Source organism: Callospermophilus lateralis, chromosome 6, assembly GCF_048772815.1.
Source record: "Callospermophilus lateralis isolate mCalLat2 chromosome 6, mCalLat2.hap1, whole genome shotgun sequence".
NCBI classification, from domain to species: Eukaryota; Metazoa; Chordata; class Mammalia; order Rodentia; family Sciuridae; genus Callospermophilus; species Callospermophilus lateralis.
The window spans coordinates 149,967,336-149,994,124 of NC_135310.1; the positions used below are offsets into that span (position 1 = coordinate 149,967,336).

The 26,789-nt window shown below is 48.6% G+C and overlaps 1 protein-coding gene across 1 annotated transcript in view; it reads right to left on the bottom strand.

Annotated features, from left to right (window-relative positions):
- Positions 1-26,789, bottom strand: part of Gfod1 (Gfo/Idh/MocA-like oxidoreductase domain containing 1) — a 98,349-nt gene that overhangs the window by 6,475 nt on the left and 65,085 nt on the right. The window lies entirely within an intron of this gene.

The window sequence follows — 26,789 nt, forward strand, 5'->3', positions numbered from 1 at the left end:
GGTCAGTGTTCACGGTGGAGTGAGCGGTAGGGGGCGCTGTGGCCGCCGGGGCGGGAACCACACCTGAGCAGAGCGCCCCCTGCCAGGTTATTTTTAAAAAATATTTCCTAAAACCTTTCATTTATATAAAAAATACATCCTACATATTTCAATATTAATTTGGGGAGTATTGGGGATTGAACCCTGGGACACTTTACCACTGAGCCACATTCCCAGCTCTTTGAGATAGGGTTTCAATATTATTTTAAATAAGTTAAAGTATTTAATTTTAATATAAAGCCATGGTATTGACTTAAATAGTAAGTTTTACTTTAATGTATTTATATAGCCTGTGTTTTTAGAAATATTTTAAATGGCATAAAATGCTCTAATATTAATATAAATCTATATGCATTTTACATGTATAAAATATATTAATTTATATTTTAATATTTACATATAAATTATGGTTGTATTTATATATACAAAATATTTTGCTAAAATATGAAATGTTTTACAATAATTTTTACTAAAGATGCATTATTTTAAAAATCCTACATAGAATATAATCTGATAGAAACAGGATGTAAGCAAATCCTAGCCCAGGGAGTGTGATTGACACCCTGTGAAGGTATAAGCTTTGGGTGCTGTCTTCCCCCTCCCCCAGGTCCCCAGGATGGTGTCTGGAATGTTATCTTGTTTATTTTGCATTCTGGATTAAGACTGCCCTAGTCCCATAAAGAACACATATTCATTACATTTGGGGTGGGCAGTGCCTGGTTCCTCCCCCACCCCCATCTGTCTCAGGGTGGAGTCAGTGGAGTGCTGGCCAAAAAAGAATTAGTCTTGAGTGATGTCTATCATGGGTTTATAAATTACACGGAGCTGCAAGTTGCCTCTCTGAGCCCTTTAGGAGACTAAGTGGTTCTGGGTCTGGAGAAAACAAAGGATCAAAGGAAAGCAGAGTGACAGGGAATGAGAAAGGGATTTATTCTGCAGAAGCAGAGTCAGGGAAGAAGAAAAACAACCCTGCTAGCCTGGGGAAACAGCCAACTGGAACAACAACAGAAAACTGTACAGGTGCTAGCAAGCCAGATAAGACGGATGCCAGGTGAGAGGACATGGGGGGCGGGGACTCGGTCAAGGTGTGTTGCCTGCCTGGAGCAGTTCTCTGTGATGCTGTCATTAAACCTTCAGATGGAGACCCAGGCACTCCAGCCGCAGATGAGGGAAGGACCCCAAAGAAATTGGGGTAATGAGACACATCCCCTGGTCCTACCTGTCCTAACTGAACATTTGATTGACAAAAATTGATAAGCTCTTGAAACAAGTGGAGCTGAGATGGGGTTTTGCCCAAGTCCTTCAATTAAAGATGCCTGACCAGTAGGGGGCATCACAACAAGGCTGCAGACTGGCACTTGGCACTCTCATTTTCTCCAAGGAAGAATCAGCTGAACAGCAGAAGTGATGGGGCAAAGGGGAGAAAAGACGTACAAACGATAGTCACCAACTTCCACATGCACACCTAGTTCTGGCCCCAAGTGGAAGTCTGGAGCCTGCAGAGTGATCAAATACCCTTTTAACGCCTAGCAGCCAGGTGCAGACTGAAGCACTGGCAGTGACTGTATCACTGGAAGTGCCACGTACCTGCATGACAGAATGTTCCAGCAAATATGATCTCGTAGGCATTAAGTTCATGTTGCCAGGTCAGAGTTATATGTAAACAGGTTGGTAGGTCACTGAAGGGGCAGGTAAAAATTCTGCCAATCCCTGCCTCACACCTGTTGGGTGTAGGCTCCGGCCTCTGCTACACCCTGACCCAGTCCCTGACGGCCATCTCCTTAGTTTACTGGTCATATGAATGACACTCAAAGACGTTTACTTTTTCTATTATAAAAACTATAAAATAACAAAAGGAGAAAAGGATAAGTAGAGGAAAACATTCACCTTCCTCTAAACACTCACTCCAAACAATCATTGAATGGGTAATTATTGGTCACTCTATAGATGAAATGATTCTGCTGAAAGTTCCAGAAAATGCAAGAGGATCACACAAATTGTGCTTCATCCTGAAATTTGTGCCGGGATTCCCATGAATATAGGAACCCCTCTCCTTGGACTATTGTTATATATTGTGGTTGCAAACTATCCAGTAGGGTCCTCAAGGATAAAGACCGGGTCTGTCATTCATGAAGTCTTTCCTATGCTCACAATCCTAACAGTATGTCCTGAATGGGGCAGAGACACAGCAAATGTTGTCACCTGACCTCACCTCTCTGCCTGCCATCTTTTGTGACGTCCATGCTTTATCGATGGGTCTTGGTAACACCTTCACATACAGAAGTCTCAACAATTGGAAGAGATGTCTAGGAATCCATCTAAGCTTTGTGCCTGAAGATGCTGTTCACTGTGTGACAATCTAGGAACACCGCAACTGCCCAAGAATGGGTAAGAAAACTGGAGACCAGCCATATAATAGAATACTGGGCAGTCACAGAATCTGATGCCTAGGAAGACTGTCCAGGGGCCAGCAAGATGACTGTGAGATCACGGTCCTCGAAAAGGCTCTGTTCATAAACTACTACGATCTCAATTTGCCTTAAAGAGACAGAAGGAGAAACCACGTAAAGGAATACCTCAATGCTTGGAGTGGTGAATGCTGATCAGTAGGACGATGAGTGGTTTTTCTTTCTCTTATTTTTGGAGCTGGGGATGGAACCCCGGGGCCTTGTGCATGCTATCAGGTGCTTTACCACGGAGCTACATCCCCAGCACCAACATTATCCCATAGTTTCTAACGTTAAAAAAAAAAAAAAAAAAAAAAAAAGACTAATAATCTTTTTTTATCTTAACTGGTGAGATGGGGCCTTTGAAGGACAGCACTTGCCCTGACAGCAAAAAGACCTTCGAGAATCTCTGATGGACGGGCAGCTCCAGTTCTTACAGACCAGAACTTCGTTAGCTTCAGTAGCTCAGGCTCTGTTACCTACTCTGCGGCTCCAATTGCTCAGAACCTCTTTATAAGGGGGAAAAGACTGCCCTGGTCTCACCTTGCATAGCCCAGGGGACAGTCCACTTCCTCACTCCCAGAGAACAACTTTAGCAAAGGACAGGAAGGCCATCCCTGCCGCCCTATATCCATATGCCTCACAGAGAACCACACCAGACACGCCTGCTTTAGGTTTCAATTTATGTCGTCTTGTAGCAAAATGTGGTGCCCTCCTTCCAAGACAAAAGATCAAAACCTTCAGGCCTTCAGACACTCTTACAGAAAATCATGCTGCATAGAATTCGGCAAAAGCACTTCAAACAGATGGATTCCATTTCACTCCGAATACAGTCAGTGCTGGGAAAACAAGAAGTGCCTGGAAAACGTGTTTTGTGTTTTGCCAAGGGCTGATCACTTCTGAGCAGGGCAGTTCAGCTAAGCCCTCTGCAGTCACAGTGATATCAGAGGAACAGGCGAGCTGTCGGGCATGCTGGTGACAAGTGGCCGCCCCTGCCTGCTTCCACCCAGACCGCATACTCCATGCTCAGCTTGCTCCCTTGGTGGTCTGTCCCTGGGCCCAAAAATGGATGTCGTGGTGGTGGCAAAAAATACACAGGGACTGCCCTGGATCTTCTGAGGAGCCCTGCTAGCCCTCCTCTGTATAGACCATGACCCCTTTGTAAGGGGAAAGAGGGCTTACGCCAGGTCTTTTGGGGAGATTTGGACTTGAACCAACCTGATTTTTCAAGACAAGACTCATTCAGCAAATAAAGTAAGAGCTATGTGCCATCAAATAGAGTCGGATAACTTCCCATCTATTCACGGAGCTGAGGTTGGAACAGTGGGAGACTAACAGGGAGCCCTCAGAAGGTGCAAGTTCTCCCAGCAAAGCAGGGTGCTTGCTTTCTGTCAGAAGCGCTTGAATTCAGTAATTTCCGTAGCAACTACACTGCCCTCCTGGGAGATAGGGGCACTTGGCTTCCTCCAAGCTACAGAGCATGCTTTCTGTAACTGAGCTGAAGTACCCATGGCCCTCTTGAGCGTGCATGCTAGAGAGAAGACACCAAATACCACCTGCAATCGGCTGCCCCTTCACTCTCTGAGCTCAGGCTCTGCAAGTCAGAGGTCGGTCCTGGCTCACATCTGTGCATCTCTTGATGCAAATGTTGCCCCCTGGGAGCTTGGGCAACGGCTTTTTCATTGACACCTCTAGACAAAGACACAGGCCCTCTGCTCTCCCACAGAGCAGGTGCTCTTTGCTGATCAGGGAGGCTCTTGCAACCCAGATACTGGACCTATTCCCTAACATAATCAGCCTGGAACTTCAAAGCATGTCTCCCTGCCAGCACATTTCCAATTACATACTCCCTTATCTAATCACACTAGAAATCTCTGAGGCCAATGCTACTTTCCCACCAGTTCTTCCTGATTATTCCACTTGTGTTGACAGCCCCTTATCTTGTGGAAGCCAACACAGATACTGGTCCTACAGACCAGCTTGCAACTGTCCCAGCATACAGGCAGAGCCCTCCAAAGAAATCCCATCAGACAGGGCTTCCCAAGTTTCCCTACAATTCGCAGAGAGATGTCTTGCTCTGCATTTCAAGGAGGGAACTCATTATCTTCAGGATATCTGATACCTGTTCCTTCAATGTTCCTGGCACTGGGACCAGTGAATGAAGAGGAAAGCTGATTGGGAGCCATAACCTAGTAGAGAAGAAGAACCCAGGAAGTGGGAAAATACAGGATGCAAATCTAAGAGACAGAGGAGCAATGAGAAGGTGGGCTGCTCAGCTGATTTGGACCAGGAAAGCAGCTCTACTGGATAGATGACATGTCAGCAGGGTTCTGAAGCATGTGCAGGAGTTTGCCTATTTATCAGAAGTTCAAGTCATCCTTCAGATGTTGCTCCGTTTAGAAAGTGGGATCTGAGAAATCTCTACAACTGGACTGTTCACAAAGATTGTGTCTGTCCTGATGTGTAATTTTCTGAGGAAAAGGGCCATTGGATTCTTGAGAATCTTGCATTCAAACAAAGATTAAGCAGAACTGGGGTTCAGAAGAGTAAGGAGGCACATCAAAGACCAACATCTGGTTTTAGCAGAACTAAGCACTGTATGTGAACAGCCGGGGTTACTTGTGATCTCTCCAGCCAGCACCCAGAGACCTGGGACCTTCCATCGGCTTCATTGGCTCACGACACTGGCCATGTAGTCCAATTCTGTCTCCTGTCCTTGCTCCAACACAGGTGCACACACACCACTTCCTTTTTTCCACTTATAAAGTGCAAGAGAGTGGCCTTATTGTAAGCAGAGATGACTCATCTACTCCCACACTGCCCGGCCCAGTGTAAGCTGGAGAAGAGCCCCACGCAGAGATGAAATCCCCAATCTTTAATCCCTACGAGAGTTCCTGACAAATACAACTCCCCAGCTCAAACCATTGGTCTGATCTGCGCAGAGTAATAATGACACACGATAGCAACTGCCGCCGCTTATTGAGCACTTTATGCAAGGGGGAGGGGCGAGTGTCTTCCATGCGTTTGCATTTTTCAGCCGACATAACCCCCATGAGATGACACTATGACTGTCCCCACCTTCCAGAGATGGGAACTGAGCCTCTGAGTAGGTGAGCATCTGGATTGAACCTGGATTGTCAGGCTTTGGAGCCAGCCTGGCCTCTGCCATCTGCCCACCCTGTCTTAGGTGTATCTAGCACCCATGTCACCCCGAGACATGCCGCCACCCCCGCCAGTTCACACAGGTGCAGCGTCTCAGCTCACAGCACAGGAGGGCTCAGGACAGCCCAGTGAGTGGCTGGCTGCTGCAAGGAGCAGAAACCAGGGCAGACTGGTGGGGGGCTGCTCAGCTGGGGGACAGCTGAAGGCCCAGAACAACTTAAGTTTCCATCCTAATTTTGAACTTGAGATGGAAATGGGTCAGGGTGACCCACATTCGACTCCTTTGTCAAGGCCCCGTGTCATCAATGGGCTCTGAAAGGAAGCAGCCCAGCTGGCGGTGATGGTGACGGGCTTGAGGCTGAACTGAATGATGGCCAAGGGCTTCTAGCTGGAATCCGTCTTAGGGCAGCTCCTCTCCCGCCCACCCCCTTGATGCAAGCCTGTTTGTTGGCCAAGCCCTCTTTCTGCACAAGAGCCCACATCGTTCTTGGATTTTCTCAAGCTGCCTCCTCTGCATTAGTGTCACCTAGCCGCCAAGTCTCTCACATCCATAAGAGGGACAGGGCCAGGGGATCCCGCACATCTCCATCACTGCAGGTTCTGGATGAGACTGGGGTGAAGATAAGATGTTAGGGAGCCCCTGGCCAGCTGCTTCTCACTGGGCATTCCCAGGAGAGAGAAGGAAAACTACTTTTTACCATCCCAGGAGAGACAGACAGAGGGAAGCAATTCAGCATCAGCAGATAGATATGCAGGAGGCAGAGCCCTGCAGGCTAGGGGCCAGCTCCCAGGTAGATGGGCCTGGGCCACCCTTCCCTGCCTGTCGGTGGCACACACTGACTGGAGTGGAGGGGGCATTGAGATGGTAGGAGGTCAGAGGACTGTGAACTCCAAAAGTTGAGTCCTGCTGCTTTGTCTTAAATAGCCAAATAACACCCACTGTACTTCAGTGGTCACTACGCTGGGGGTCAGCCTGGAGTGGACACTCTTGAGCCTATACTGCCATTCCACACATGGACAGGCCAGAGGGCACCAACTGGATCCAAGGGACATAGCTAGAGCCACCAAAGCCACCCTTTCTCTGCAGAAAGTAGCCACCCCAGGAGAGGAGGGTACAAGGGGTGAAATGCAGAACCAGAGCCACCAAGAAAATGAGCTTCTCAAAGCAGAGATGGTGACGGTTGGATGAGACTACAGGAAGGGACCGTCATAACAAGACAGAGAAATGCTGGGTCTCTTCTCCAGAGGAGGAAACTAGCACGGCAGTAACGGGCCGAGCTGTGTGCTGCCTCTGTAGTCAAACGGCAGGTGCACCGGTGTGTGGCATGGCAGTTCTCTAGTGCCACCACATTCAGCTACCACAGACACGCAGCAGCTTCACCCAACACCCGCTCGCTATCTCTCAGGTCACTAGGTCAGAAGTCCAGAGGGCTCAGCTGGGTCTCTGATTAGGGTTTCAGACAGCCATTCTGGAGAAGAATCTGCTTCCACACACATTCAGGGTGTTGGCTACATTCGGTTCCTTGGGGTTGTGGGACTGAGGTCCGTTTCCATACCAACAGTCCAGTACATCTCTGCCCTGTGCCCTGCATCCTCCAGACAGCGAGAGAACGCGGACACCATATCCTTCTCTCACTTGGCGTCTCTCTGACTCCCCTGGAGCCACCAGCTACCGAGGCCTTTCCACCTTTCATGCCCTCTGTGATTAGATCATGCCCACCCAGACGGCCTCCTGTTTGAGGCCACCGAACTACTCACAGGGATCTTTCCAGAAGGCCAAAGTCACGTGCCCACCAGTGACTCTGGCCCAGCCTGCGCATTTGTTCTGAGCTCTGGAAACTTTAGAAAGGCTTCCCCCGGGGAAGTCTCTAGGACTGGGCAACACAGAGTGCCTCTGACCTGTGCCTGCACTGCGTTCAAATCTCCCTTTGTTTCTGGATCTTTCAGTCGGTTTTACTCCATCGAAAAGAAAGTCTCAGTGAGGTACTCTGGAGTTTTAAAAATCTTTTCGCACCTTCTTGTTAACAGGAGGTTGTGGCCCTGAGGCCAGGCTCTCTGGGCAGTAGGAACAGGTGCAGGGTAGGCGATAGAGAGGGAATAACAGTGTTACATGCCCACTAGGTGTCATGGGTTCCCACCGGCTCATCTAAACACCACAAGGGCACCATTAACCCCATTTATACAGAATGGGGAAACTGAGGCTCAGGGACTGGGGTTGCCCAAGCTCTGCTCTTGTGTGGCAGGTCCAGGCTGCACAGCTGTGCTACCATCCCCAGCCCTGCGTGTCCCACCTAGAGAGTAGCTCCCTGCAAAGGATGGGAGCAGGACTAAAGCCCGAAGCTATCAGAAGAATTAAGAAACCCTAAGCCCTGGATTTGTTGCAAAGTGACTGTGGATGGCCTTGGAGGGAGGGCAGAGTCTTGCTAGAAGCGGGAAGGGTGGAGAGCAAGAAGAGCCAGGGGCTGGACGTGGGGGAACACAAGGGTTGTTCCCCTGGAGAGCAGCCATTGAGTTGCTCCACATCCGGGGCAGAAAACCAGCCAGAGAGCAACTGAAAGATGGTTATCAGGAAAGACAGTAGCTGGGGAAACTGGCCATCGTGGTGATGGGGTTGGCACAGCAGAGGAAAGGAAGCCCCCAGGGGCTCCAGCCTGCTGCAAGTGGGCGCCTGCCATCTTGGCCAGAGGAACTGGCAGTAGTGGCCGTGCCCCATGCTTCACTTCCATGAAAGTGGGGTAGCGGAGGAAAGTCACAGTGGGCCGTACTCACATGGCCTCAGAACTGCAGATCATTGGGGGGGATAAATACCTCGGGGTGGCCAAAACCCACCCAAACCCAGCCAGTGCTTCACACTTCCTCCCAAAGCCACAGGGAGCCTTGTCCTTCAGCCAGAGGGGAAGGAAGGGTGTCAGCAGGAGAACCATGTTTCTTTACAGTCTTCAACTAGAGCAGTGTGACCTCTCCCACAGCCCGAGGCGAGCATCCAGGCTCCCCCAGGACAAGTGGTGGTGACTACCAACATGGGGTTCCCAGAGCGTCTCCACCAAGTCACGGCCACAGTGTCCACAAGTCAGACGAGGCTTGGGGAGTGGGGGAAAGGCGCTGAGGCTTGGAAACTGACCGTATCCTACTGAGCCACGGGTGTCTGGGATGTTGGGGAGCTGGGTATGTCAGCGGGGGAGTGGACATCTGCCACTTGGAGAAGTTGCCCAGCCTCTGAATCTCCTTGCTATGCTGGGCTTGGGAAATTCCCCTCCTGAGGGTCTTGGTGGGAGGAACGGCTTCTCTCCCCTGCAGCAGCCAAGCCAGCAGCTTGTTTACCCAGCAGCCTTTGCAGCAAAGGCAGGGTCGGGCACACGCCCGGGTTTGCCCAACCAGGGACACCACCTGGGCCTGGTACACAAGGAGGAAGGTGGAGATTGGGGTAGCAGTGGGGAGCGACTTCTAAATTCTAGGCTGGGGTGGCAGCCCTGCCCATGATGGCTTCTGTCACCCAGGGCCAGTATCACCAATTCCAACCATGGAACCAACTCTGACCGTGCTGGATGGGGTCCCTGGGCCAGCTGCCGAGCCTTTCTTTGTTCCTCTGGTTTTCCAAGCCTACTTCCTCAGCCCCCTGGATGTGTCTGTGAGGCTCTCATGTCCTTTCCGAAAATTCCATTCTGCTCAAATCAACCCCATGGTTGGTTTGTTGGGATGTTTCTCGAGTAGCACAGGTTTCCAAGCTTTCTGGACCTTGTCTGAAAAGATTGATTTGAGTGCAGAGGAATCACTGAGTGCCTATTAATAAAGGAGCCCGGGATCCAGAGTGATTTATTAGACAGGGAGGGGAAATGGGGACCAGGGGGTGTGGATGTTCTGATTCCTGCGTTTGCAACATCTGTGACCTGAGCCATTTGACATTGAGGAAACTCGGTTTCCATATCTATAAAAATCAGAATAATAACGCCTGCTTCAAATGGCTGCTTTGAGGATGGGACAACACAGGCACTGTCCGGGCCCATGAAAAGTGGCCACAGATGTCTACTGGAGTCAATCGTAGATCCGGAAATCAACGGCACAGGTCAGCTCTGAGAGCTGCAGGAATTCAAAACAAGCCAGAGGCAGGGAGGGGCGTGTGACAGCGTGGGGGTGGGGGAGGTACAGACTCTAAGCAGTTCCAGGCCTGCCCTGGTGCAGAAGCCATCTGGACCCAGAGCTGATATCTGGCCCTCCAGCTTCCCAAGATGCGGACAGTCTGGAAGGCGCAGCGCAGCCTATAGGAAAATAAGCCTCTCACCAGGACCAAGTCACTGCCGAACACTGCTGCAAATCAAATCCGCGCTCCTCGCCAGGGCCCTGTGGGCTGGGTCCTGACGCCCCTGTGAATGAGAACCACAGGCAGAGCCACAGCCGAGGGTTGTGCCTGGGTGAGCGTTGAGAGGGAGGCTGGCAGGAGAACTTTAGCCAATGTCAAGTTCGCTCCGCGCCCCTCACGGCCTGGCAGAGGCTTGGGCTGGCATTACCGGCTGTCTGGGGTGAACCCAGGGAAACGAGGCTGGGCAAATGTAGGGCAAAGGCTGCCTGAGCGTTTAACTGAGCACCTCATTAGCTGCTCCTCATAAATAAAGCTCAGCTGGACGTGGAAGGCTACCGGTTAAACCTCTCCTGCCAAGGGACAAACTTTGCCCCGGGTCACAGCTGTTGTTTGGACAGCTCTGTGTTACTAACCTCCCCGGGCCTGGGTTCCTTGGGAAATACTCATGTCCTGCCAACAGTGCTTGGAACCTTGAAACTCGAAAACTGGGGACAAGGAGTGAATGACCAGAGGAGGTGTTTACAAAGCCTGACCCCTGACCCCTGACCCAAGCTTCCCTCTGCAGCTCCAAAGCCAGCAGGTATTTTTACTTCCTGTGTCCTCTTCTCTTAAAGGGATGGTGTTTAATTTTCCACCTCAGGACCAGGTGACGACAGCCTGTATTAGGTGGACAGGGTTTTGGCAAGCCCAGCCACTCCAGGCTGAAACACTGCTCACTGGGGATGGAGACCAGTCACATGGCCCTAGGCACTGGCCACCGGTGAGTCCTAGTACTTTGTTTTCTTTTGCAACAATTTGCAAACAATACAGACTGGTGTGTGTGTGTGTAACTGGGATGGAACCCAGGGACACACTGCCACTGAGCCACATCCCCAGCCTTTTTATTTTTTATTTCGAGACAAGGTTTCACTAAGTTGCTGAGGCTGGCTTTGAACTTGCAATCCTACTGCCTCAGCCTCTGGAGGTGCTGGGATTGCAGGCGTGTGCCACCACGCCTGGCTACCAACTGTTTTTAAAGGCAGAAACCTAGTTGGCAGGAACTCCCAGAAAACTGGACGAAAGAGAGTCTGTATTGGCCAACACTCCCTCCAAGCTGCGAGCTGGAAAGCCAAGGCTGGCCTGGTGAGGGCAGGTAGCTGCAGCTCCTTCATACAGATGAGGAAGTGGGCTGGGGATTCAGGGTTAACTCTTTCTCTTCCGCAAAATACTGTGAGGCCCGAGAAGAGGCTGAACTACAGGACAAGAAAGTCCTCAGCCCCTGGAAACTGAGCCCCAATAGGACTGTCACAGTTCCCCATACATCTGAGGGCACTGCAGGGGATTGGGCTGGAACAGGTCTGGCTGGGGGTCCTGAAAGCTCACTCCTCAGGCTGGCGCAGGACCTTGTCAAGCCTGCGGAGAGACGTCTGAGGTCTTGGGCACCAGAGATTCCCTTACAGGTGTGCCAAAGACAGAGAGCAGGGCGCTTGATCTGCTCCACCACAGGGGAAGAGGGTGTCCCTCTCCCACCCTCTTCTCATTGACAGCAGCAGATGAGGCCTTGACATGCATCACCCTGATGGGACAGCCCACCCTGGGGGAAATAGTAAAGACTCGCACAGATGGATTGGAGCACTTACGAGCACCAGGCAAGCGCGGCGCACAAACCATCTCCCTGAATCCTCCCAACAACTGCAGAGCTTCTGTCCTCCCAGCCTCACTCCCACACCATGAAGCCAGGGCCTCGCCCGTCGAGGCCCAGAAAGTGGTGGAAGCAGGGTGCAAGCGCCTCATACCAGCTCTGTGCGTCTGTGCCCATCTCGATTATGCGGCATTGCAACTTCAAATGCAACTCGAGAAATGGTAAAATGTGACTGCGAAGGAATAGAGTTGTAAATGTGGATTTTTTTTTTCTTTTTTCTGTACTGGGCATGGAACCCAGGGTCACTCTACCACAGAGTCACATCCCCAGCCCTTTTTATTTCTTATTTTGAGAGAGGGTCTGGCTACATTGCTGAGGCTGACCTCGAAGTTGCGATCCTCAGCCTTGTACTCCCTAATCGCTGGGATTACAGGTATGGACCGCCGTGGCTGGGGTGCTGTGTCTCAGTTGCATCAACTGAGCAGCTGACCTAGACCAATTATGTACGTACACTCGGTGACGTTCACACAGATCACCTGAGGATGCAGTTCTTAGAACACATGCCTGTCGTTAAGTAACCCGTGACTGTATTTTAACTTTCTGAGGAAAACATTGCCACACTCAACATCTGCTGGATGCTGTAGGAACTACTCACTGAGGGAGGTTCAGTTGCAACCTCAGCAACACTTAGGTCCCTGTCAGGAATATTCCTCACTTGGCTTTATGGATCTCATGGCCAGGATCCGTCTTTAATTGTAAATTGCCATCAAGTACTAAAAAAAGTCTCTACAAGAGGCCAAGAACTATGCTGAGTGTCGATGGACATAAGATGAATCCCCCTTTAAAGAACTTATAACTGTGGTTGGGGGCAAGGGATGCACAGAATGTTCTAGAAAACAGGTTCCCAAACATTCTATGAGTTTTGGGCAGTTGCTGTGATTAGAAACAAACACACCAGGCAAAAACCAAGGTGGGAAAGAAATGAGGGAGGAGGGTTCTATCTGATGCCAAGTTTGAGAAAACTGTTCAGTGGCTAACAGGAACATTTGTACCATTTTAAGTCATAGTTATTATTCAACAGTGAAATAAAATCTTTTTACTCTAAATTTGTGTGATTTTTCCCCCCAAGCAACTGCAAAGTTGTTAGGACACAAACACTTATTAAGTTGCGTGGACCTAATTGCTTACTAAATTGAGATAAGAGTGAACAGAGAATGGTTGTGAAGCTGTGTTCTAGAACATTCTGGGCAGCCCCTATTCCCAACCACAGACACACAGGCCCTCAGCTTGGGAGCCAACATGCTTTGAAGGAAAGAGGGTAGGAAAAGAAATCTAAAGGAGAAGTGAGCTGAGTAGACCTTCTCGACCTCCAGAATACATACAATTTTCTGAGCTCTCTGATGCAAAATAAAATAATCAACAGCCTCTGGTGACCACTGGGGTAGCTCCATCAGGGCTCTCCAACAGGGGTGGAGCAACGAGCTGCCCCAACACAGTCTCCTCCCGCTCTCATTTCTTGAGTCTGGCAACACCAGAACTTACTGAAGTACACGGTTTCACTTACATTGTCTTCAATTACCCATAGTCTACCACAGTCTGAAAATACTAAATAGAAAGTTCCAGAAAATATGTCATAAGTTTTAAATTGTGTGCCATTCTGAGGTCTATGATGAAACCTCATGCCTTCCTGCCCAGGATATGAAGCCCAGCTTGTTAGCCAAATAAACCTGTTTTCTTTATATATTTCCCACACCCAGGTATTTTGTTATAGCAACAGAAAGAGACTAAGACAGGGCCCAAGTTTTGGAAGGGATGGATTAAGCAGGGACTGGCACCCCCCATACAGACACGACAGCCATGGCCTTTGGCACAGCCCTCTCCCAAGAGGAACTGGATGTGCAATAAAGAGCCTATAAACCACCACCTGATAAGCTCATGCGTTGTGGCCTTGCCTCTGATAGGGGACTCTTGTTCCTCCTTTCTTGTAACACCATAGGGATTCATGTAATAGCCACAAATTGAGGTATTGCAGGGTCATGGGTGGGTCAATTAGAAGCTGGACAGAGGCCAGGCTTGCCCCTTCCCAGCTGTGGGAACTCTGACGAGGGAGTTAGTCTCTCAGGGTTCCAGCTTCCTCATCAGTAAAATGGGACAGGGACATGCTGATGATCAGATGACCTCTGGAAAGTGACAGCCAGAACTCACACGTAAATGTTAGCCCCTTCCCCTTGAGATAAAGAGCCCAGGGTGGAGGCTTCATGATGTCCCTGGGCTTTGTTCCCACTGGAGAAACTCCCGGGGCATAAGTGCCAAGTCTCTTCCGCCTCCTCACAGAGTCGTTCCCAGCCGTGGGCAAGGGAAGCCCAGAACCTCCTCGGGCTGCACTGCCCGGTCCAGAGGCACAGGGTGAATCCAGGGTGAGCTGGGGGTGTCACTCAGGCGGGCAGAGGGACTGCAGGAAGGTCCTCCAAGGGTGGCTCTCGCCTGCCCTTGGTCAAATTGCAGCAGTGGGTTTTAAGAATTTGGAAGTCCGGGGAACAGCCTTTCACTTATTTTTAATAACCATGGAAACACCCATGGAGGCCCATCCAATGCGCAAACAAAGCCGAGGAACGAAACTCCTCCCAGGAATCGTGAGACACCACTTATTGAGCACCTACTGTTTGCCAGCCACAGTGCTAAAGCCCTTCTCTCATTTCTCAGAGTCAGCTCAGTGTCATTTTATAGACGGGGAAATGGGGGCTTAACCTGCCCCAGGTCACACAGCCCAACAGTGAGTCAGGAGCTGGGCTCCTGTCAGGTGCCATGGACTTCCAAACGCGCTCACCTCTCCCAGGGAGCACTGTGTGGCTGGGTGACAGAGCTGTACCCACAGCACCATCGCCGGCAGGACAGGTGGCCTTTCCCAGAAGCTGGTGGCGAAGCTGAGTCCTGCAAGGGCTCAGAAAATGGTCCCCCAAAGACTGCTGCTTTGATCCCTGCAGAGATCTTGGAACCCACCTCGGGATCCCAGCCCCAGACCTCCCCGGGGGTCTCCCTGTCCCTGACAGGGAGCATTTGTCTGTGAAGTCCCTTGATCAGCCTGAGGGCTGGTTCCACCAAGAGAACACCATCGACCTTGGACTTCTTACTGAAATTTCATGAACCACGAGGACCTGGACAGACTTTCGTCTCACACTGGCCTCGTTTGGTCCCACAGAGGATCATTTACAAACCACTGTCTGTTTTGTGGACAGGTGGACTATCCCGGGCCACCCTATGTTCTCTAAGCCCTTGAGTTCCCCTAAAATCCATTTACCATTCCCCTAAATTTGGTCTAGGCTCCTGACTCTCCCCTCCTCCTGGGAAAGCCTGTAGCATCTTCTTCTTCTTTTTTTTTAAAGAGAGAGAGAGAGAGAGAGAGAGAGAGAGAGAGAGAGAGAATTTTTTAATATTTATTTTTCAGTTTTCGGCGGACACAGCATCTTTGTTTGTATGTGGTGCTGAGGATTGAACCCGGGCTGCACGCATGCCAGGCGAGCGCGCTACCGCTTGAGCCACATCCCCAGCCCAACTGTAGCATCTTCTTGAGCTGGTGGCCACTGCTCTGTGATCGCCCCTTGCAGATAATACATTTGAGTGATTTCTCCTATTCATCTTTGTCACTTTATTCCAATAAACCTGCAGAGGGCAGAAAGAAATGTCCCCTTTGCCCCTTCTCCTGGCAGGCAGACTGTCACCTTTCTAATCCCTCCAGCCTGTGACTGTCCCCTTTGTGATGGCAAGGAGACTTTGCAGATGTGTTGAAGTTAAGGATCACGCAGGGATTATCCCGGATTACCCAGGTCTGCCGTGTCTCACAATGCTCCCGATAAGGAGGAGGCCAGAGATCAGCATGGACGCAGAAGGCAGAAGGGAGCCCAGGTGGGTAAGAGCCAAGACATGCAGGCAGCTTCTAGAAGCCAGGAAAGGTAAGGGACAGCTTCTCCCTGGGAGGAACGTAGCCCTGCCCTGCCAGGACGTGCGGTTTAGACTTCTTGCCTCCAGAAGCGCTTCAAGAGTAAATCTGCACCATTTTAAGCCACTAAACCTGTGACAGCAGCCAAGAGGAAACTTGGATACCTGGGGATGTTGCACGTCAGAGGGAGGGACAGGTCTCACCCAGGAGGAAGGGTGGGATCCTGAGTGGCGGTGACCAGGGGCGCACAGTGACTCCCTTGAAGACCCAGGCTGCAGAGCCACAGGGAGGCTGCGTGCTGGAGAAAGTGCTGGGGAGGGAGGAGAGAGCCCACAGCAGCCCTCAGGGAGCTCAGAGCCACAAGCGGGGACCTGGGGACAGAAGGGCAAGAGCAGACACTCTGAGGGACCCTGCAGAAGCTGGTCCTCAAAGGAAAAGGGACACCAGGCTCCAAGCCCCTGGCTGCTCCGTCAGAGCACAGGTGAGAAATTGACCAGAACCTGCATCGTATGGCTCTCCAGCCCGGGATGGTCTGGGGGCAGCCTGTGCCATATCCTGAAAGGGGGGACTCTGCTGTGTCAGGAAGCCCAGAGCTGGGCCACAGGAGGGCTGGGCTCTGTTGGAACCTGGTAGGGAACCATCTGGCCTCATCTGCTTCCATGGTTAGAAGCCAACACAACACAGGAGAGCAGGGTGGGCAGGGGACACACGATTGGCCAAATACCAGTTCAGCCTTAGGAATCACAAGAAGATGGTGGTGACCCACTGTGGGTGAGCTGGAAATGACCCCCGGCCCAGGTGGCCTCTCTGGAGTATCATCCTTTTACTTGATGATTTGGGGAGGCATTGAGAGCAGATATTTATAAATTAAACATCTTATAAGAAAATAAACAGGTTCCCTTAGAACCAAAAACAAAGTTTGTATTCATTTTTTAAAATATTTTTTTAAGATGCTGATGGACTTTTATTTTATTCATTTATTTATATGCGATGCTGAAAATCAAACCCAGTGCCTCTTGCGTGCTAGGCAAGCGCTCTACTTGTATTCATTTTTAAAACCACAGCCCCAGCCCTTGTATTCATTTTTAAAAGAAGAAATTTCTGAGTACAAGCCAGGTCCCCAGATACAGACTCCCTCCGCCTCCCAAGGGATGCGTTCCCTTTCTCTGTCCTTGACAGACAGGAGGAAGTCTGAGAAGCCGACTGCTGCCTTCTGGGGCTGTTCTGAGGATGAAACCAGGTCAGGTACAGGCATGCTTTGCAGGCATAGAAGGATACCTGGTTTCACTCTGATTTGCTTTTTTACCACTTCAAAGCCATTGCACTGTTTGCATGTTCAATGTTGGTGGTGACCCTGTGTCCCTTGCATTGAGCAGATCTACTGGGACCATATTCCCAATAGATCAGATGATCACTAGCAATTTTTTTTTAGCAATAAAGTAATTTGAAATTAAAATATGTGTATTTTTTAGACAGAGTGGTATCACATGGTAGACTATAGTGTAGCACAAACATAACTTTTATATGTACTGGGAAACCAAGCTTCTGTGTGACTTGCTTTATTGACACTTTCACCTAACTGCAGAGATCTGGAGTTGAACTCTGGAATATTCCCCCACCGAGGACCCCACCCTAGTCCAGCACCTTGAACCCTGGCAGCTGCCACAGCAGGAGCCACCCAGACCCTAGTCCCGCTCCCAGGCTGCTGCTGTGCTAACGGGCCAGTGTCGGCCATGCTGGATAAGGAAATACTTTCGATGTCCCCTGCCCTCTGGAACACGATTTAGGAGTAATCCACAGCAGATCGTGACCGAAAGAGCACACATTTTGTCTCAATGAAGTGCTGCCAATGGTGGGGGGTCGGGGAGACTTAAAGTGGGAGACACACACCATGTGAAAACTCTTTGTAAGATTTCTCTACTTCTAAGCTTTGCATCAACCCTAATTGCAGACATATGTCTGTCTTTCAGAACGACATTTTAAATGAAGGGAAGAAGGAAGAGTCTTGGAGGACCCAAGAGAAGACCATATCTGGAACTGTATGTGGGCAAGAGGCTCTGAACAATCAGCTTCTCAAGGAGCGAGGCGCCCGGTCCCGATTCCACCCTATCAAAGCATGTGAAGTGAGCGGCGGCCTCTCCATCGCCCTGGGTAACAACTGTCACTGATGCTCGGATATTGGGCAGGGGTGGGGCACCTGGTGTTCTGTCCAGGGTTTTTGCCAAGGTTGATTCTCCCAGCAGGTGCCTGGAGAGCCAACAGCAACATCTCCAGCATCTCGCTCTGCAGGGACCCATGGCCTTACTGCTGCAGAAAACCACTGTCTGTCTCAAATGTCTTTCTAGGAAATGAAGTGGGGAGAGACAGAGCTCCATTTAATGAGGATCATCTGACTGCAGAATTACTCTACGGGAGGTTATAGCTCTGCCTGGAAAATATAAATTCAAACCCTCCAAGCATGAAAAAGAAATAAGGAAAGAAGGGGGGAGGGAGGAGAGAGAGAACAAAGAAAAGAAGAAAGAAGAAAAGACAGACTGTTGGAAAATGGAGAAAAACTGAGAAATGTCATTGCCGAGTGTAAGGTGTGGGCTTGTCTGGACCCTGGCTAGGGAAGGCCACTGTCAGAAGACATTGCAGAGATGATCCAAGAAATGCAAAGCTGAACCACCTAGGAGAGGAGAGCCGGGAATTTGTGCTCCTTGTCGTGGGAGCAGTAGCCGTGGTGTGGCGGCTGTAGGACAGATGAGGAAGGAAGGACTCCTTATCAGTTAGAGATGCTAGCTTCCGTATTGACAGACAGAATGTCACTTAAGTATTTACGAATGGTATGATGCTGTTTCCTTAGAAATTTTTGCAGAAAAATGGAAAAATCTTAAAATTAAATGTGGAAAGCTAGTCCAGTTACAACAGTATCAGGAAGAATAAAATACTGAGAAATAAATTTAAGAAGTGAAAATTAAAAGACATTGTTGAAAGCAATTAAAGATGCCAATAATGGAAATGATACTCGTATCTGTGGATCAGAAGACTTCAGTGGTTAAGATGGCAAAGGTTCCCAAATTGGTATACAGATCCCATGCAGTTCCCGTCAAAATCCTAGTTGCCTTCTTTAAAAACTGAGAAGCAGAAACTATGGGCCCAGAATAGAACAATCTAGAAAGAGAACAAAGGAGAAAGATTTATACTTCATGATTTCAAAATTTATTACAGCCGGGTGAGGTGACACACACCTGTAATAGCAGCAGCTCTGGAGGCTGAGGCAGGAGGATCATGAGTTCAAAGCCAGCCTCAGCAATGGTGAGACGCTAAGCAACTCAGTGAGACTCTGTCTCTAAATTAAATACAAAATAGAGCTGGGGATGTGGCCAAGATAATTCAATGGAAAAACAGTCTTTTCAACATAGGTGCTGGGATGACAGGATACCCACATCTAAACAATGAAACCAGACCCCTTCCTCACACCACACAAAATTAACTCCGTATGGATCAAGGGCCTAACTGTAAAAGCTAAAAGCTATAAAGTTCCTAGAAGAAAACAGAAGAATAAAAAGCTGAGACCTGGGGTCAGGCAAAGCCTTTTCAGAAATGACACTCAAAGCCCGACACTAAAAATTTAAAGAGAGAAAGCAAAAGAGATAAATTGGACTTCCTCAAATGAAAGTACTTGTACTTTAGAGGAAATCATCAAGAAAGTATAAAACAACCCAGAAAGTGGGAGAGAATGTTTCAAATCCTGTATCTGAGAAGGAAACTATATCCGTAATATATGAATAATTTTACATCAATAATAAAAAGGTAAATGAAATCAAAACAGGCAAAGATCTGAATAGACATTTCCCCAAGGAAGACATTCAAGTAGCCAATAAACTAGTGACGATACTCAACATCATTAGTTGTTAAGGAAAGGCAAATCAAAACTACAAGGAGATACCAATTCACTTAGACTAAAAGTGACTTTAATCAAAAAGAAAATCTCAAGAGTTGGTATAGATGTAATTAGAATACTGCTGGTAGGAGTGGACCACGGCATAGTCGTTTTGGAAAACATTCTGGCAATTCCTGAAAAAGTTAATCATAAAGTGACTACATAACCCAGAAATTCTACTCCCAGGCATCCATCCAAAGGAACTGAACACAGGTATTCTAACCAATACATGCATGTAAATGTTCCCGGCAGCACTGTTAACCATAGCCACAGACAGAAACAACCCAAATGTCTATCCACTACCGAATGGGTAAACAAAATGCAGAACATCCATACAAGGGGACATATTTAGCCACAAAAAAGAAAAAAGTTATGATATATGCTACAATGTGGATGGATTTTGAAAATATATGACATCTAGAAAGAGCCTCACAGAAAAGCACACGTGATCTCTCTCATATGAAATTTTCAGAATGGGCCAATCTATAGAAACCAACATTACAGTTGCCTAGGGTTGCAGTAGAGGGAGAGTAATTACTAATGGCTTCTTGTTGGGCTGATGAAATGTTCTAAAGTTCGTTGTGGTGATGGTGGTACAACTGTAAATACATGATATTTTTTGGGGGTGGGGGCAGGGAAAAAAAGTGAAACGATTGAATGCTTCCATATTTTTAAAAGTTAAAAAATGCTAAATGATGACAGTTTGAAATCAAAGTCTAATTTTAAATGAAACCCGAAATAAATTCCTACAATGTAAAAATATTGACTTATCATTTAATGCACAGAGGAGCTGTCTGGAAAAGACTTTGCAAAATGTTGTAAGATAGAGAGCCAGTGAAGGAGTCCCAAGGGGAAAAGTCTGGACCAGGCTCAGCCCTTTCTTGTGACTAGGAAGTCACAAAGACAAGGACTCATCAAATGGTCACCTTGTCCAGAACCTTCTTAGAACTGAGAGAAATTGCAACCAGCCAGCAGTGCTAAGGACTTGCCCAAGCTTCCTGCCTTTCATAAGAGTTTTGTAAGGAGTAAATGAGACAAGGTACAAGATAAAGCTTTAAAATTCCTTGGAATTCAGCCAGGCGGAGTAGTGCATGCCAGCTACTGGGGAGGCTGAGGCAGGAGGATGACAAGTTCCCGGCCAACTTAGTGAGACACTGTCTCAAAATAAAAAAATAAAAACAGCTGGAGATTTAGCTCAGTGATAGCATGCCCCTGGGTTCAATCCCTAGTAGAAAAAAAATGTACCTCTCCTCAGCACTGTGACTATGGCATCTAAAATATGGGGGCTCCAACAACAGTCCTACTCTCTTGTTATGGCCAAGTAGGAGGCTTGATTTTCCTAGACCTCACTTAAAAAGGCAAAGAGGAGCAGGTGGAATTAATTTTAATTGTACAGTGCTCTTCACCCAGTCTCTCCAAACTTTTATTAACATGTAATCAGTTTAAACATGAGACATTTTACATAGATCTTCCAGACTCAGCCCTAGAGATCTGGTATGAATTTTAAGTGGTGGATTCTGGGGCTTTGGTATTAATGGATATGATAGAGCTGGAAATGGAGAAAACTGAGATCGCATTAGTCGTGTGTGTGTGAGTGTGTGTGTGTGTGTGTGTGTGTGTGGTGTATGAGTGTGTGAGTGTGTGTGTGTGTGTGGCATTCAGGGCTTCTATTTTGTGTGGAGTCTTCTCTTTCCTATTTTATGTGCATAAGGGGTGGGGTAGGGCAGGGTTAAAGACAAACAAATACAGAAGTGTATCTCTGTCCCAGAGGTCTGAAGGTCCCGGGGCCAGGAGGATTTTTCCTGTCCCTCCTGGCCTCCCCTCCCCAAATTTGGAGGCAACATTCTCTATCTCCAAAGAACAAGCCTGCTACCTCTGCTATTCAGAGAATATTCTGTTCTCCCAAATGTGACATTTTGGGTCATTTTGGCAGGAGGAAAGATGGGCAGTGGTGGAAAGAACTCACAAATTTTCTCTGAATTGGGAACCTGTGAAGTACAGACATCTGGCCGTAGGATTTTGCTGGCTCCAGGACATCACTGTAAACCCACTAACACTAATTGCTTTCACTTCTGCTCCCATTTCTAGTGGCAATGAAATGCTTCTCTGGCTAATGGAAAATGAAACGCCCGTTTGCTATTTACCACATTACATAAGAGCTCTCTGTGCTACCTCTGCTCCCTGCAGCCCCTGCCCTGAAACCCTTTGAAAGGCATCTTGTGTGAAGCCCGAGAGGGCTCCACTTGGACGGGTAATAAGGCCCCAGAGAGACACCTCATTCCTGCTAGGGCTGTGGAACTCCTGCATCCTAGCCTAGATGGAGTGGAGGGGAGGGGAGGCAGATGGAAAACGGGGAGATAAAATGAAAGGAGCCTGCCTGTTTTAAATTCATGCTTTCTAGAGTATTTTGTACATGTGTACTTGATGTTAAGTACAGAGGCCGAGAGAGTAGCTCCTTGACACTCAACATCCAAGTTCAACTTCTCTGAGCAAGAAGGGGAAATGTGGGTCCAGCTGGAATGGAGATTTTAGAAAATGGACTCTGAACCCATAGGCCTACTAGAGTGGTTCTGAAAATGCTTTACAGATGGTCGCTGGGAAGCTTTGTTTGGGAGTCCTGTTGTAGTTGCTGCCTATATTCATCCCAGGGTTCTTTTGTTTTTTGTTTTTATTAATTAATTAATTAATTTTAATTAGGTATATATGACAGCAGAATGCATTTCGATTCATTGTACACTGGGTCAGTTCTTATTACACAGGGTGGTGATGAGTACAGAGGGCAAGGGCTGTCCTTCTTCTCCTTCCAATCTCTCTCTCCTTCTCTAGTAATAGAACCATAAATTTTTAGCTGGACCCGTGGATTCCAAGAATGGAAACTACATTTCCCAGTCTGCTTTGCAACCAAGGGTGGCCATGTGACTAAGTTCTGGCCAATGGGATAAGAGTAGAAGGGACATGTAAATTTCCCATGGTGCAACTCTCCATTCCCTTACCTTCCTGTGTCCATAAGCACAGGCACAGGGGTGAGGCCATATTGAACCACATAGTCAAGAAGAGTGGGGCAACAAGATAGAGGGTAGTGTGAAGCCACGAGATTGTTACAGAGGGCTTACTGTATGAGAAAGAAATTGTGATTTTTGGATTTGGGATACAGTAGCTGAAGTTGTATGCTTGGGATTTATCTGTCAAAGAGAAGAAAAGAGACTATCCATCCTCATTAACATTAATGATGACACCTTGGGCTTTCCTCTGGAAAAGTCGACCTCTAGCTCCTCCTACCTTTCTCAAGGATAAAGAATCTCACCCTTACTAGCTCCTGGACTACAGAGACTGTATCTTCCCTGTTTCCTTCTTTTTCTTCACCTCCATTTGCCGTCTACTTTAAGAGCATCACTCCTTGACCAGACTGGCTCAGGCTCCCGGAATAAAGGACCGTATTAAAAACCAATGTCAATGTCTCTTTGGAATGCCTTCCAGACAGCCTCTTACAAAGGCCAAGAAAACTGTCCAAGACAGCCAAGTTCAAAGGCCTTCTCCTAGAATTGAAAACCTCCTCAAAGCAGAGATTGGGTTTCTGAGGAAACATCACCTTCTGCTCAGCTCTGAGGCTGTGTGGAACAAACCTGGGGACAGGGAGACTGAGATCAAAGGGACCCAGAGGATCAGCCGTTACAACAGGACCCAGTCACATGGCTTTTCCTGTCAGTGGATTTCATCGTCAGGGAATTGCAAACACAAACCCTTTGTTTAACGTAGACAGTGATGAAATAAATAGGGTGACTCCGACTCAGCCCCGCCCTTCCCCGGCTCACCCAACTGACTTTGGGAGATTGCCCAACCCGAGAGCAGAAGTTCACACAATATCTCTTCTGGGGTCAGCTCCCAAAGGATGGGAGCACTTGGCTTAGCTCCCAGAAAAGCTGTGATCTGGCAAAGGTATGTGAGAAATGCACCCTTCCCTGCGGAACAACGCAGGAGAGTGGCAGGAGCCCTGTCTGAGTGGCATTTGTCCTCCACATGGAGGCTGGCTTGGGAAACAGCCACCTGATCAGAACACAACTGAATGTGACCTTAGACCAGGCTGTGGCCGGCAAAGTGTCATTTCTTTTCCTTCTAAGGGCAGGGCCCAGTCTCAGTTGTCTTGTTTTGCCTAATTAAATCTGCCACACAATATCACAAGTATCTGATCTTGGACAGGAGGCAAAATCTTCCCAGCGAGGGAAGGTTTGACCAGGGGCACGTTTTGTTCACAGACAACATGGACTGCGGGGGGGGGGGTGTAGCTTCTCTACTAATGGCTGCTGTTCTGGTAAACGTTTGTACTGGGCGGTGAGGACCTCCTCAAATGACCCCGAAGGGAGAAAAGATACAGCAACCTGGTAAAGAGCTCAGGTGAGCCAGTCAGGACCTGCAAGAAAGTAGGTCACTGGGTCGAAATAAAACCCAGCCACAGCAAACAACAGATTTGATAGACAGAAGATAATCGGAGGCCCGGGGTAGACCTGGAGCCCTCTACCTCGATGATTTTATGACTGACACTGCTCAGGGCTCACCTGGTTCACACAACTCTGTTAAGGAGTGTTTGTTTACTTTTGGAATGACTTGATGGATTTTAGAAAAAAATGACACCTGCCCAAGTTTTTTAAAAAAAATTAAGACAGGCAAATCTGAAGAAGAAAATGAAACCAGTCCCCAAATCCCAACACCCATCAAGTTCCTATTATTAGGTAAGGGGACTAATTTCAGTTACCTCGTTACACACAGACAGAGCTGGGGGGATGGAGAGATCTATAGGTGGAAATGATTTCCAAGGGAGGATACCACATTCTTCTCTTGAATGAAGGGGTCTGTTGTTTGAACTTGGATAAATCAGGAACTGAAATGAAGTGGAATCTGCTGAATTTATAAAGTGATAGAGACCTTTAGCTTTTTTAGAATTGGAGGGATTCTGCAGGCAGGGTGAACGTCCAGGGCCAACCCGGTCAATGACATCAGAAAGGCAGGTAAGTTGGGGAAATGAAGTCCCAAGCCCCAAGTGATTTGAAGATGTTTTTTCTTGGACTTCTGGAAAGATGCCTTGACTTCAGATAAGGGTAGCAAGCTACCCTGGAATCTGTATTCTAGGAGTCCAGGGTCCTGAGTCTATCAGTGCCCCTGGCCCAGCTGTTTTGGATGGTTATTGGACCAGGTCAGGAAGAGGTGTCCCTCTAGTGCTTGGGAATTCATGTTAAAGTCCCAACCCCCAGGCCCATAGAATGTGACTGTATTTGGAGACAGATTCTTTAAAGAGGTGCCTAAGATGAAGGTTGCTGGGGTGTCCCTAATCCAATCCGACTGATGTCCTTAGGAGATTAGGACACAGACACACACAGAGGGAAGACCACATCAGGACACAAGGAGAAGATGCCATCAGCAAGCCAAGGAGAGGCCTTAACAGAAACCAACCCTGCTGCTACCTTGATCTCAGTCTTCCAGCCTCCACAAGTGTGAAAAAAAAAATCAAGTTCTGGTGTTTAAATCAGTGTGTGGTACTCTTTGTTATGGCAGCCAAAGCAAACTGATACAAACCAAGGTTGACTGTAATTTTATTGGGGCTGATATTCAGGTAACAGGAACCAGTATGGAAGCCAAGCCAACATCACTTCTGATAGGTGTCAGCAATTGTATTTCCAATATTTTTAAGGTCTGCCCCTGCTCCCATGCATTAGTCTTATTCCTGTGGTGTGGGCTCTCCAGCCAGAGAACGGGCCTTGGGCTGGAGAAATCCGTGAGGACACGCCTGCTTTCAGCTCCCCTTTCCGTGCCTTTCCTCCTGGGCTTACACAAGTGCTGAGCGCTCCCCCACTCTTGGGAAGCTGTGATGACCAAGGACAGGGAAGGGATACTCCTCTGAGCAAAGCCATTATCAAACCCTCATCTGAGAAGTCCTTGGGGATCCCGCCTGCTTCAGAGAGTGCATGCTTCTGAGGACTGTGACACGGTTGCTATGACAATGAGCATGATCGTGTTTGCTCAGCACTGTTCACAGTCTCTCAAGCAGTCTCAGTGGCACCCACTGTATACACGAGAAGGCCAAATACACCTGAACTGGGAATGAAGTTTTCCCAGAGCATCAAAGAAACCCAGGCAGATGGCCGACCCCCTTGGTCTGCCCCTGCGCCAGCCTTTATCCACATGTTTCCCTAGAACATCTGTACCTGAGACCTATGTGCTACTTGCACCTGATATTCTCCCTCATTTTTCAAAATACCAGCCACACGATTTGGTGGAGTATTTATCCACCTTTATGAAGGTGCCCCGGACCTTCATGTTCTTTTTGTAGCAGGAGGAAAGAACGGAGGTGACCTGTCCATCATAAAAGTCTGCCTGAGGCCGGGCATGATGGTGCACACCTATAATCCCAGTGACTGAGAGGCTGAGGTAGGAGGATCAAGTTAGAGGCCAGCCTCAGAAACTTAGTGTGGCCCTCAGCAATTTAGTGAGGCCCTGTCTCAAAATAAAAAAAATAATAATAATAATAAAAAGGGCTGGGGATGCAGCTCAGTGATCAAGTACCCTGGGTTCAACCCCCAGGACCAAAAAGAAAAAAGTCTTCCAGGGGACAGACACCGTGGGGACTAGGCTGCCTGTTTGCCAAGGTTCTTCAGCCTGTTGCTGGCCCACGGCTCGCTCTCCTGCCACCAGGGCACTTGAGCACAGCCAGAGTCGGCCTCCACAATGACAGCTAATAAGCATGCATTCCTTGTCCACAGGGTAATCAAAAGAACAGGTCTGATCCAAGAACCACCAATGAAGCCCGGCTGATGGGCAGCCCCCTGGTGGCACTCAGCTGGGTACAGTGTGGCCCTTCACTCTCCTCACCTCAGGAAGCCCAGGATGAGCAGGTTGAAAAGAACAAGCCTTCCGAGGCCAAAGTGGGTGGAACCACCCTCTAAACTTCATTCCAAGGCTGCGGTAGCTGTCACCCCTGGACTGTCGACAGCCTGGGCTCCCTCTCAGACATGCCCAGTGCAAAGCAGCCCACAGCAAAGCCAAACAGACGGCCCAGCCAAGCAGACCAGGGCGTCCCAGAGCTCCACCTGGGTCTCTGCTCTGTACAGAGTAATGGGAACGGCAGCCCCTGAGGGGTGATAAGGGGCAGAGATCCCCAAGACAAAGAGGCCAATACAACAGGCACACAGTGGCTAAGGCCTGAACCTCTCCCAGCAAGTCTGGATTCTACACGTGACGTCTCCATCTCCTGAGCAGTTGCCAAAGCAAACCACATTGTTCTAAAAAGAGATAAGGACTTGTTCATGCCAACTATTACAAGGCAGGTCTCTACCCACCACCAGAAGGGCACCACCCCGCGGAGACCATTC